This window comes from Myotis davidii, unplaced genomic scaffold, assembly GCF_000327345.1.
Source record: "Myotis davidii unplaced genomic scaffold, ASM32734v1 scaffold125, whole genome shotgun sequence".
Lineage (NCBI taxonomy): Eukaryota > Metazoa > Chordata > Mammalia > Chiroptera > Vespertilionidae > Myotis > Myotis davidii.
Window position 1 is genome coordinate 4,356,318 of NW_006299390.1, and position 11,014 is coordinate 4,367,331.

General features: G+C 40.8%; 1 protein-coding gene across 1 annotated transcript in view; it reads left to right on the plus strand.

The window, feature by feature from the left end:
• Window positions 1-11,014, plus strand: part of CCDC146 (coiled-coil domain containing 146) — a 108,085-nt gene that overhangs the window by 23,349 nt on the left and 73,722 nt on the right. The window lies entirely within an intron of this gene.

Sequence of the window (11,014 nt, forward strand, 5' to 3'; positions counted from 1 at the left end):
AATTGGGAACAGAAAAGAATTTACAGTTCCTCTGCCTCCTGTCTGGGGATTACCTTCCCTTACTCATTCTGAAAATCTATACTGAGCATCGACCACATGCCAGACTCGGGGCTAGTTACCAGAAGAAAATGCAGCCACAGCCCTCAGCTCAACCGTCCCTGTCTGTATGGTTAATTTTTTTATTTCCCTTTCTCTTTTTCAATTCCTTTACTGACTTTACTAACATAATGTGGACCTATTTTGTGTGTGTGTGTGTGTGTGTGTGTGTGTGTGCGCACGTGCGCACGCACACACACTCTGGGGTGTTTATTTTTAATTATATATTTAACAAAGTTTTAATTGTATCTATTTTTTTATTGCTTCTTTAGCTAATGTTGTAGCAAGTTGATTAAATATTAAAAATAATAATCTAAACTCTGATGCTGTCACTGAACAGATGTTGCTTTTAAAATAAGGATTAGGAAAAATAATTGATGGCTTTTTGTTCTCTGGAGAAAGCGCTTGAGAGAGAAAGTAAATTAACTTTTGTAAGCTTGTGGCTCTCAGTAGAGAATGGGCATCTTGTGAAGAATGTGCATAGTATCTTCAGTAATCCAAGAACCACAGTCATGCACCCATTAACGACAGGGGTAAATTCTGCAAAGGGTGCTGTCGGGGGATTTCCTCACTGTGTGAACATCACAGAGTGTGCTTAACACAAACCTAGATGGTAGAGCCTATTGTTGTGAATGTATGTGCTGTATTATGATATGACTGGCAGCACAATAGGTTTGTTACACAAACATGTGAGCAGTTGTAGCGTAAGTCCTGTCAGTTGGCTTTTCTTTTTGTAAGGCAAGTACCTGACTTAAATGGCGGAGGCATCCACTTCAGCAAGGGCTATCTCCAATAAACACATTGTCAGCCCCACACTAGATAAAGAGCCAGGTCTCCCCACCTCCCAGACCCGTGAGGGTCTTTTTTGAGATCTTGGTTGATTTCGAAAAACTGACCATTTAAGCTGTTTTCCCCCTCTTCTTGAGCTCTATATCCCCGCTCTCATGTTTTAAATTCACTAATAGAAAGGTCCCCACCCTCAGCCCCAATAACAGTAGACTCCCAGGCCTGTGTGTTCTCTCTTTCTCTCCTGCCCATGACCTCACTCTGTGCCCCCTGGTTTCTGGCATGCCTTGTGTGCCCCAGGTCTTGTAATATACTTTTATTTCGAAGTTTTCTAGTGGTTATTGCTGAAGGGCATCTTGTAATCATAATAAGAACCCCAAGAATCAGTCCAGTTGTGACACTGGTTTAGAAAAGGAAGACGTCTGCAGGGTGCTCACCAGGGCCCGGTGAATGCCCCCAGGCATTTCTAGCCCATCGCATTACTATCAATAGACTGAGACCCACACAAAACAGTAATACTACGTTACAACAACCACAAAGTTACTAGCTGGTAGGAAGTTTTCACCTCCATTCTAATCTTATGGACCACCATCGATATGCGGTTCACTGTTGACCAAAACATCCTTATGTGGAATATATTTGGTACGAAAGATGGAAGCTTAAGGATTAAAATAATTGATGTCATTTTCCATTAAAATCAATTATATATAGGTGGAAGGGGAGAGGGTACCCTTGTCTGCTGGATAGATTCTTTGGGGAATAAAGCAGAAGGGAGTAGGATTGGGAATCAGGCTCTCCGGTGACTGGATCTATAGGCAACACCAGTAAATGAGTCAGCAGGAGTGAACACCGGAAACTTCAACTAAGACAAGACAGTCATTATGGTTTTCCTTAGGCAAGCAAGATCAGGTCTCAGTGGTCAAGTAGTGAGACACAAGCCATATTAGGAAGTTTATGAACAATATCAGAGAGCCAGGTAATAATTTTTTTTTTCAGCCACAGGGTTAGTTTTTCTTTTTTCTTTTTAACTGTCTTTAATACATTCATAATGTCATGGTATAAAATTAAAAAGTTGCAGAATATTATAGTGTAAAAAGTAAGTCAACCTCCCACCCCATTCCACAATCCAGACCTTCTGTTCAGAGGGAACTATTGGGTCTTGCATATAGCCTTATAGAAGTCAACGCACAAATGAGCAAGTGGTAGAATAATAGACACACTTGCTTTTTTTCACACAGATATACAACTTGTATATTATTGTAATGCTTTGTATATAGTATTTCAATGCATGAATGGACCGTACTTTAAGAACTTAGGTTATTTTCAATCTTTTGCTATTCCCACAATGAGAGCGTCAATAACCTTATACAAGGCATCATTTCATACTGTAATAATCATAATGAAAGGACAACTTTCTAATAGTGAGATTGTTGGATCAATGGGTTTGCTCATTTAAAAAGTTTTTGACTTTATGTGACAGGATTTCCTTCCTTTTTAAGGCTGAATAATATTCCATTAGATGTACATACCACGTTTTGTTTATCCATTCACCTGTCAGTGGACACTTGGGTTACTTTCACCTCTTGACTCTTGTGAATACTGCTGCTATGAACATGGTGCACAAATATCTCTTTGAGATCCTACTTTCAATTCTTTTGAATCTATACCCAGAACTGGAGTTGTCATATCATGAGTTTGTGCATTTTGGCATTTTGTTTTTATTGCCAGGATGCTCTCCATAGAGGTGGTAATAATATATGTTCCCACCAACAGTAAATAAATGTCTCTTCACTCATACTAGCATTGCATGTTATCTAACTTTGGGATCTTTGTCACTCAGATAGGGGAAAAATATATCTCATGTCTTTATATTTATCTTAAAATGAGTGGAGTAGAGCTTCCTTTTATATCTTTAAGGTTGTTTTTAAAATGTAGTGTATTAATAGAAAATGTGAGCTACAGGGAGGCCAACAGATCAGGAGACAATTGCCATTGAAATTATTTATTACTCATAGTTCCTAAGAGAAAGGGGCATGCATGCCACAGGGCTCAGCATGGGGAAGCACTGGGTCAGTCAGGAAACAGGGAGAGGGGAGAATTAGGGGCCAGCACCTTTATTGTGATTTCCTTGGGAAGGAATGGGGGAAGCAGGCTCAGGATTGACTAGATTGAGTAATTTCAGCCGGTCCTGGGGCATAGGAGATATCCCTAGTTATTTGGTAGCTGGCACTGGGCAGGGCAGGTGTATAGTAGCCTGAGTGTGAGATCCTTATAAAGGAGGTGGTTGAAGAGTGTGGACTCTGAATTGGTTGGTTTGTATTTGAAAAGCATGGCCCGGAGTAGAACTCAACTCAATGGTGGGGTGAGGGTGGGGGACCAATGAGGAAGGCAGGAAGCCAAGGCAAGGTGACTCAGGCATATTATCAGACTGTGTAGAACAAAGTGTATCCAACATAAGCATGTAGGACAGACCTTAACGCACCAACTTTACAGAAGCTGAAAGCTTGGTTAATACAAAGACCTACTTGTACTTCCTTTTGGTGTGGATTCTAGTCACATCTTTTTTTCATTTTTTTATTGTGTAGTTTTTTATTTATAGATTCATAGAAACTCTGTATACATTTAGAAAATAGACCTTTATACATTTAGAAAATAGGCCATGTGTAATATGCATTGCACAAATCTTTCAGTTTGTTGGACTTCATTTAAGGGTTCTTTCCATGTGAAAATGTATCTTTTATGTGTTTTTCTTGTGCAGCTTCAGGATTTTGTGTCACACTTAAGAAGACCTTTGTTACTACTCTGAGATGATAAATATGTTTCCTGTTTTCTCCTAGTACGTCGATAGTTTGAGTCATCATATTTTAACCTTTGGTCTATCGGCATGTCTGTTGGTGTAAGGGGAAATAGGAAGGAGTTGCCAGCAACAAGCTTAGTACATACTAGTAATGCCAATCTGTTACCTTCTGAGGCAAAATTTCTTTACATATTCCCAACCCATACATATCTGGCTGGAGGTCAACAGGTATACCTGGGCGGTATCAGAGATATGAAGTGAGGGGGTTCAAACTTCAAATGAAGAAGACAGGAATATTGCTGTCTGTCAAGATTATGTCTAAGAACAGACAGGCTCAAAATGTCTTAAACCTTAATAGTTTGAAAAGAAAATTCTCTGACTGGCTGGTGGTGGGGCAGTGGGGCAGTAAAATTGAGCCTTAGTTCTAGCTCTGCATGCACTAGCCATGCAGCCTTCTGCATGTCATTTAAGTTCTTGGAACCTAACTTCACTCTAATAGTACATTTCTCAGCTTATGATCCTTCAGGGGAACCTAACTCACTGCCTACCATAGTGGGTTTCACCCTCTTTTTAAACTACATGTATCACTTTTTCCAGTGGAAATCTTACACAGAAACACAACACATAAAACAGATTTGGATGTGGTGAGAGTAGGTAAAGGATGCAGAGGTAATGGTGCTCTGTTCTCTTGCTTCACATCTACTGTCCCCACCAGCACGACTGCCCCCAGGCCCTGAGCACCCAGGCTCTCTACAGATAGTTCTGTGACTGAGTGAAACCGAGCCCTCTCTCCCACCTCCAAATCCATCTCAGCACAGCCAAAACACATCTGCCCCCAGAAAGCCTTGACAAGCAGTGAGGCTATATTGAGGTTTCCTTTAGGAATCAAAGAGGGAGTTCCACAGCACATCATAGAGCAAAACTCCCCAAAATTCCTCATCACAAAAGACGCCTCTCCCACGCCCCTTAAATCCCCTTTTAAAAACTTCCCCAGGAAGTTGTTTTGTTGCCCTCGTGCTGGTTTCCCACCTCTGGATTGCCATCCGTCTTCTGCTTGATACCTTTGACGGTTTCATTATTTTGTAAAACAGTCTTCAGAGTTCCTTCCAGTTTTCCTTCCCACCACCCAGCGTCATACCATCACCTCTCAGGCCCAGACACTGAGCAGTCAGTCGGTGGCACGGGGCACTGCAGATACTTAGATGTGAATTTTCCTTGCCCTGTCATAAGGATTATATATCGCCTCTTTGACTTTACAGTCCAATCCCTCTACTCTAATCTGACCCACCATTCCTTTCTTCTTTTGGTGTCTGTCCCCTGCCACATGCCCCATGCTCCAGCTGTTTTCCAACCTGCTGCAGCCTTTGCTCATGCTGTGCCCTGGGCAGCAGTACCCTCCTCCGCATTTCTGTGCTTCAGCATTCCACCCTCTTCAAGCATTCCCCTTCTTGACAGTGTGATCGCTTCTGCTTCTGTAACCTTGCATGGTGCTTGTACATACCTCACTCCATTTATTATTTTCTTTCCCGTTTTTTAAGATAACTGATAGTAGCTGTAGAAACACTGAAGGCAGGAAGCCTCTGGTAGTCTTCTTGATGTTCCTTGTGAATTCTAAGCTCCCTGTTGCACATGTAACCATGCCATTTTCAAAGGAATGATGTGCATAGTAATTCGTAAGGCCCTTCACCAAAATAATCACACTACTGAATGACTGTTTTACAAGGCAAACTTCAAAAGGAGAAATTTCTTCTGAATTTCTGCATGTATTTTCCACATCAAGTCCACCTAAACTTTCAGATATTTAAATGTTTAGTGTTAGAAATAACATGCCACATTAGAATCTTCATGTGTCTATTCCAGTTTTTATTTTTGCTGACTGAGCTCCCAAAGGAATATGCTATGGGGAAGCAATGATTTTAAAATATTTTTTAAAACAAAACCAAACCTTTTCTTTAAGTGAAATTGAGGTGGAGCCCCAAGATATAAAACAGAAGCAGAACTACTCTAGGTGAACAGTGTTTCGTGCATCATATGTTGTCCTGGCTTTTTTTTCATATTCGTGAAATATGTCTGCAGAACTTAAGGGTCTCTGGGGACACAGTTTGAGAACCCCCCTCTAGCAGTTCAGCATGTTAAATACCATTACTGTATTCAATGTAAAAGTATCAGTCTTCCAGCCCAACTTCCATACCTATGCATGATATCAGAGCCTCCCTAGATTTCTAATCATTGGTTTGGTCAGATAAAGACAAAATTTTTGTTATAGAATAGAAATAAAAAAGTCTTCACTAACATCCTTCATTTGTAAATTATATTCACATTTTAAAATAATTATTTCATGTAACAAATTAAGAACTTCAGTGTTTACCGGAGAAATCTTTCAGCTTCCAAGGAACTTACAAAGTGCTCTGAACTTAAGCAGTATACTCTCATCAGTGATTCTGCCATGTAACCATGGAAGTGAAATAGTGTTTGGAGAGCGTAGAAATTTGTTTGCCTTTTCTGTCAGAGTTGTTATAAATTCTGACTTAACTGCAGGAAGAAAATAATGTTTAACCACTAGGTTAAGTAGGGACATTAACATACTTGGAAAACATTAAATTTTGAAATATCTCCTGTCAACAGAATTTTATGTAATTGTTTTTTAAAAGATACAAAAAGAGGTGTTTCATCCTAAGCTGAGATTTAATTGGAATCATTTCCCTCTTTATAGATTTACATAGACAGTCAGAGCAGGGGTGATACTGAGATTTGCTACGTGCGGCTGCTTCACCGTGGAATCATCACGGGTTATTTATCGCGGAAAATTAGCCCACTTCATGTGAAATACACCAAGAAAGCCAGGACAGCTGAAAATGGATAGTGGGCCACACATGATAAACAGTTTGTAGATAACAGAAGTTTATTGATTTTTTTCCAGGGAAAACTTCTGTGGTGTAAAACATTACCTCCTTATTGCGGCATTAATCACAGCAAACAGAGATAACATTGCAGATGCTCCTAGGAAAGTTGGCACTCAGTAAGTGACAGCTGCTTGTCATTACTAGTATGTAGCAGCATGAATCTCTAAACAAAAATTAAAACAGGTTACGGAGATTAACTGAAAGAATTATGATACTAGCATTGCTGAATGGAAAATAAATGGAAGCAACTAGTTTTGTGGGCCCTTTTTTTTTTTTTATAAACCCTCACCACTAAGCACAAATTATTTGCTTCTTGTGGGAGATGAGAAAAGCCAACTTACAGAGATAGAAGCTCAACCAACGTTCAGATCCAGATGCTGCATCTTTGTATGAGGCCTTTGTAATAGAGAGGCAGTCTATCTTAAACAGCATCACCCTTAATTACTCAGAGGAAATCTTAAGTACTAGAGATTAAACTCAGATTTTGAGAGTTTAGAAAGTTTTTATTTGGAAAAAAATCATATTCAAAATACTTTGATAAACATATAACACCATGTTATACACATGACAGGCAGGTGGTAAGTATTTATTGGATTAAAATAATAAATATAAATGTAATATTAGTTGTGTTAAGAGACTGTCTATCATATGGTATACATTCAATAAATACTTTTTTAGTGAATTACAGGTAAATTCACTCCAACATTTCTATTTCTGTAAGTCTTAGTCCCAAGACATTCCCGGCTTTGTAGCTCTTGAATCTAGGTTTGTGTTAATCAAGCAAGCCATTAGAACTAACCACATCTGCTCACACCAGCCCATTGAATTAAGAATTCCTGGCAAATATATCTATATCAACTAATTCAATCACATCGGAAATTCTGTTTCTTCTTCTTTAGTCAAGCAACCTTAAAATCTGTCTCCACATGTGTTTCCCCAGTTTTCTGCTGATATAAAGTAGTATGAAGGCTTATTCTCCAATATGACTATAATTGACAGTAGGGCACGCCCTGTTCAAAGGTCTAGAGATGCTAAAGGAGGATTAAGGTTGCTTCCTCATGAGAAAAAGTAAGAGTGTCCTTCAGCAAGAAGAGTCTTAGGGACCACTTCAAGGAGCAAGGGAGGCTCAGTCACTCTTGGGAATTTAAGGGACTGAGTTCTTCAAGTATAGCCAACTTCTCTCATTTCTATTCTCACTCTCAACTCTTCCTAATTGATCAAAGAAACCTGGCAAAGCTATGATTCAGCAGACGTTGCAACTTGGCAACACATAGAATGAAATTACAGTTTGGATTCAACCAACTCTGCTTGTTATCTCAGGGGAGAAAGGGGAGATTTGGAATTGAAGATGGTTTCCAAAGGGGTCTTTAGTCTAATCTGTAATTTTTAAAAATTAAAGCATTCATAAGTCTTGTGAGATTAAAATTAATTTCAAGATTACAATCTATTATATAAAAAGCCTGTGGTCATCACGCCATCACGCTGTAATGACCTATCAGCAGGAGGCCGCGTGGGGCTGCGTGCGGGTGCAGGTGGGCGGGGACTTGACTCTGGAGGACTTGACCAGAGGCGCAGGTGGGTTTCTGGGTACCGCCTCCCATGGCAGCAGCGGCCGCAGGACTCTTTCCGGATCCCACCAAGCCGGGGGATTCTAGGTCCTGGGTCTCACTCAATTTCATGCACTGTAATGACCTATCAGCAGGAGGCTGCGTGGGGCTGCGTGCGGGTGCAGGTGGGCGGGGACTTGACTCTGGAGGACTTGACCAGAGGCGCAGGTGGGTTTCTGGGTACCGCCTCCCATGGCAGCAGCGGCCGCAGGACTCTTTCCGGATCCCACCAAGCCGGGGGATTCTAGGTCCTGGGTCTCACTCAATTTCATGCACTGGGCTCCTAGTATAGTATAAGAAGTGTGAAAATACTTTTTTTCTTTAGAAACTCGGGTAGGACAATCACTGTCCAGTCCAGGACAGCCCTGCCCTCTACATGACATGTACCCAGAGGCTGTACCTGTTACCAAACTGGGAGCCGGCCATGCCCCAGCAGGATCTGGGGCTTGTAGAGTGTCAGGCAACCTCCAGGTTCTTGACTAGCACAGGCAATTTTTAAGACATGAGATGAAATTGAGAGTAAGTTTATTAAATCTTGGGGGAGTGAAGCGAAGGAAGGGCCCTGGAGACAGGATCAAGGCATAAGGAATGCTGGGAGAGCTGCCGCTGCCCATTGCTCCCCTGGATGCAGGTCTCATTGGGACCCTTAGAGTGTAGGATAGAAGCAAAGTACTCACCTGAGGAAAGAGGCGGAGGGTAGGGGCCGGGCATGCTCAGTGCTCGAAGAAGAGCGTATGCTGGCGTCCTTTGTTTTGAGGGTTTTATGTGTTTTCTATAGGCGGGAATTTTAAGGGAGGTCCCAGGGGAGGATCTCACAGAATATTCTCTAGCTCTCCAGGTATGTCATTTAGAATGCTGATGTAGCAAAATGAGTATATAGTTGGTTCAGGGGTCATTCTCTGGTTAGCTTCACCTCTATCTTGGATTAGTCTGGCTCTCATTGGTTTTTTTTGTTATCTTTCTCCCTAGCGTGATTCAAACCATTTGCTTTTAGGCATCTTTGGTTCGGAAGAATAGGGTCTTGTGATTTACTTATTAGCTGGCTGTTAACTGCTCAGCTATTCTGGCCATTTGTTCAACCATGTGTCTCAGTTTTCTCCATCTGCTCTTAGTATCGTTGGTTAGGGAGGGTTAGCTGGCTGTGAGTTGCTCAGCTACTCCAACCATTTGTTCAGCCACTGGTGTCAGTTTCCTCATTCCACTTGCCAGGGAATTTTATTAGATTCTTACTAGCCTTCCTCAGTTCCAAAACCCCTTCTAAATGTTGCCATTGTTACGTACCCAATCCTGTAGTTTATATTTGACCTCTCTTGCCATATTTCCCCCTGGCTTCAATCACTTCTCACCTGTATGTAGCCTCTCCGCTCCTTCCCCAACGATAACTCTGGCTTCTTTAGACTATAGCCTTCCTCTACGCGAATGCAATCATGAACCACATTAAGTAACAACATTCCTGTCTCAAATATCCTATACATCCTAGAGACAAACAGGTTGATTGTAGGGTAGAACCTACATAACTGTTGAATAATGTAGTGTATAAGAAAGAATACAGTTGAACCTCGGTTCTCGAACTTAATTTGTTCTGGAATGCTGTTCGAGAAGGAATTTGTTCAAAAAGCAAATCATTTTTTCCCCATTAGAAATAATGTAAATTTAATTATTCCATTTCAGACCCCCAAATGATTTTGTTTTAACCTTTCTTATATACAGTACATGTTTAATGTACTGTTTAATCTATAAATAAACACTTCTTTTATTAAATTTATCAAACCGCCCCCTACTGGCCTTAAAGGAATCAATCACTTTCAGTACTCGTTCCAGGGGTGTCTTTCAGGTCAGCATGCAGCATCTTCACTTGCTCATATATCGCTGCTTTCCAAATGCTGTCACCAGCTAACTGCTTTTTGTTTATCCAAATCAACAACAGTTTTCCTATCTCTTCAATTATCTGTGATCTTTCCTTCTTTCACACCCTTAGCAACATTAGCGCTCTTTATGGCCTCTTTATGTTTCAAAATTGTGCTAATCATAGCCTTCCCCAGCAACACAAAGCATGCTCTTCTTTGTTGCCTGAGAGACACTTTGTTAGTGCCGAGGTATCAGCATGAATAGGTTGATTCTCGTGATTCCTTCTTTTCTTTCATTTTTGGGGTTGTTTCTTTGTCTCCCCATTTTGCTGCTTCTTTGTAATTGTTTCTATGCATGAGATCATACTGCTTTGCCATCCAGATTTTTTGAATCGGTCTCATGTAATAGATGTTTTGTGGGACCCAGTGGTGCAGTCTCTCAGGTCTCCTGAGCTGGGTGTTCTAGGGAGGCCCCCTACTTGAAATATTTGGGTTCTGACATAGTTGGGTATGGAATATTATTGTCCCGTTCATGGATGGAGTCTCCTCTCAGGGTATCTGATCATGTGGCTCATTCTCTACCACGTTATGGTGCTGACCGGACAGCACAAAACACAACACGACAGACAGGACACAATACAGAAGGAGCAGAACACAAATGTACAAAGACACCTATGAAAGCATTTGCATTATCCTGAGGCTATGATGAGGACTGAACCAGAGCAGCAACATCAATGATGGAAAAAGTGGAAATGGAGTTGAATACCTCAAAATGAAACTGAAACTTTTGTATTTCAAATGTGTCAACAGTATTCTAATAGAGGGAAATAAGATAATGGTGTTCCTGTATTTGCCTCTGTCTTCCTGTTAGTAATACAGCACTCGTTAAAGTCTTGAGTCAAAGATATTGTCCAGTTAGGTAAACATTATGCAACTTCTCAGACAAGAGTAAATATGTAAATATTATTTTATGGACAA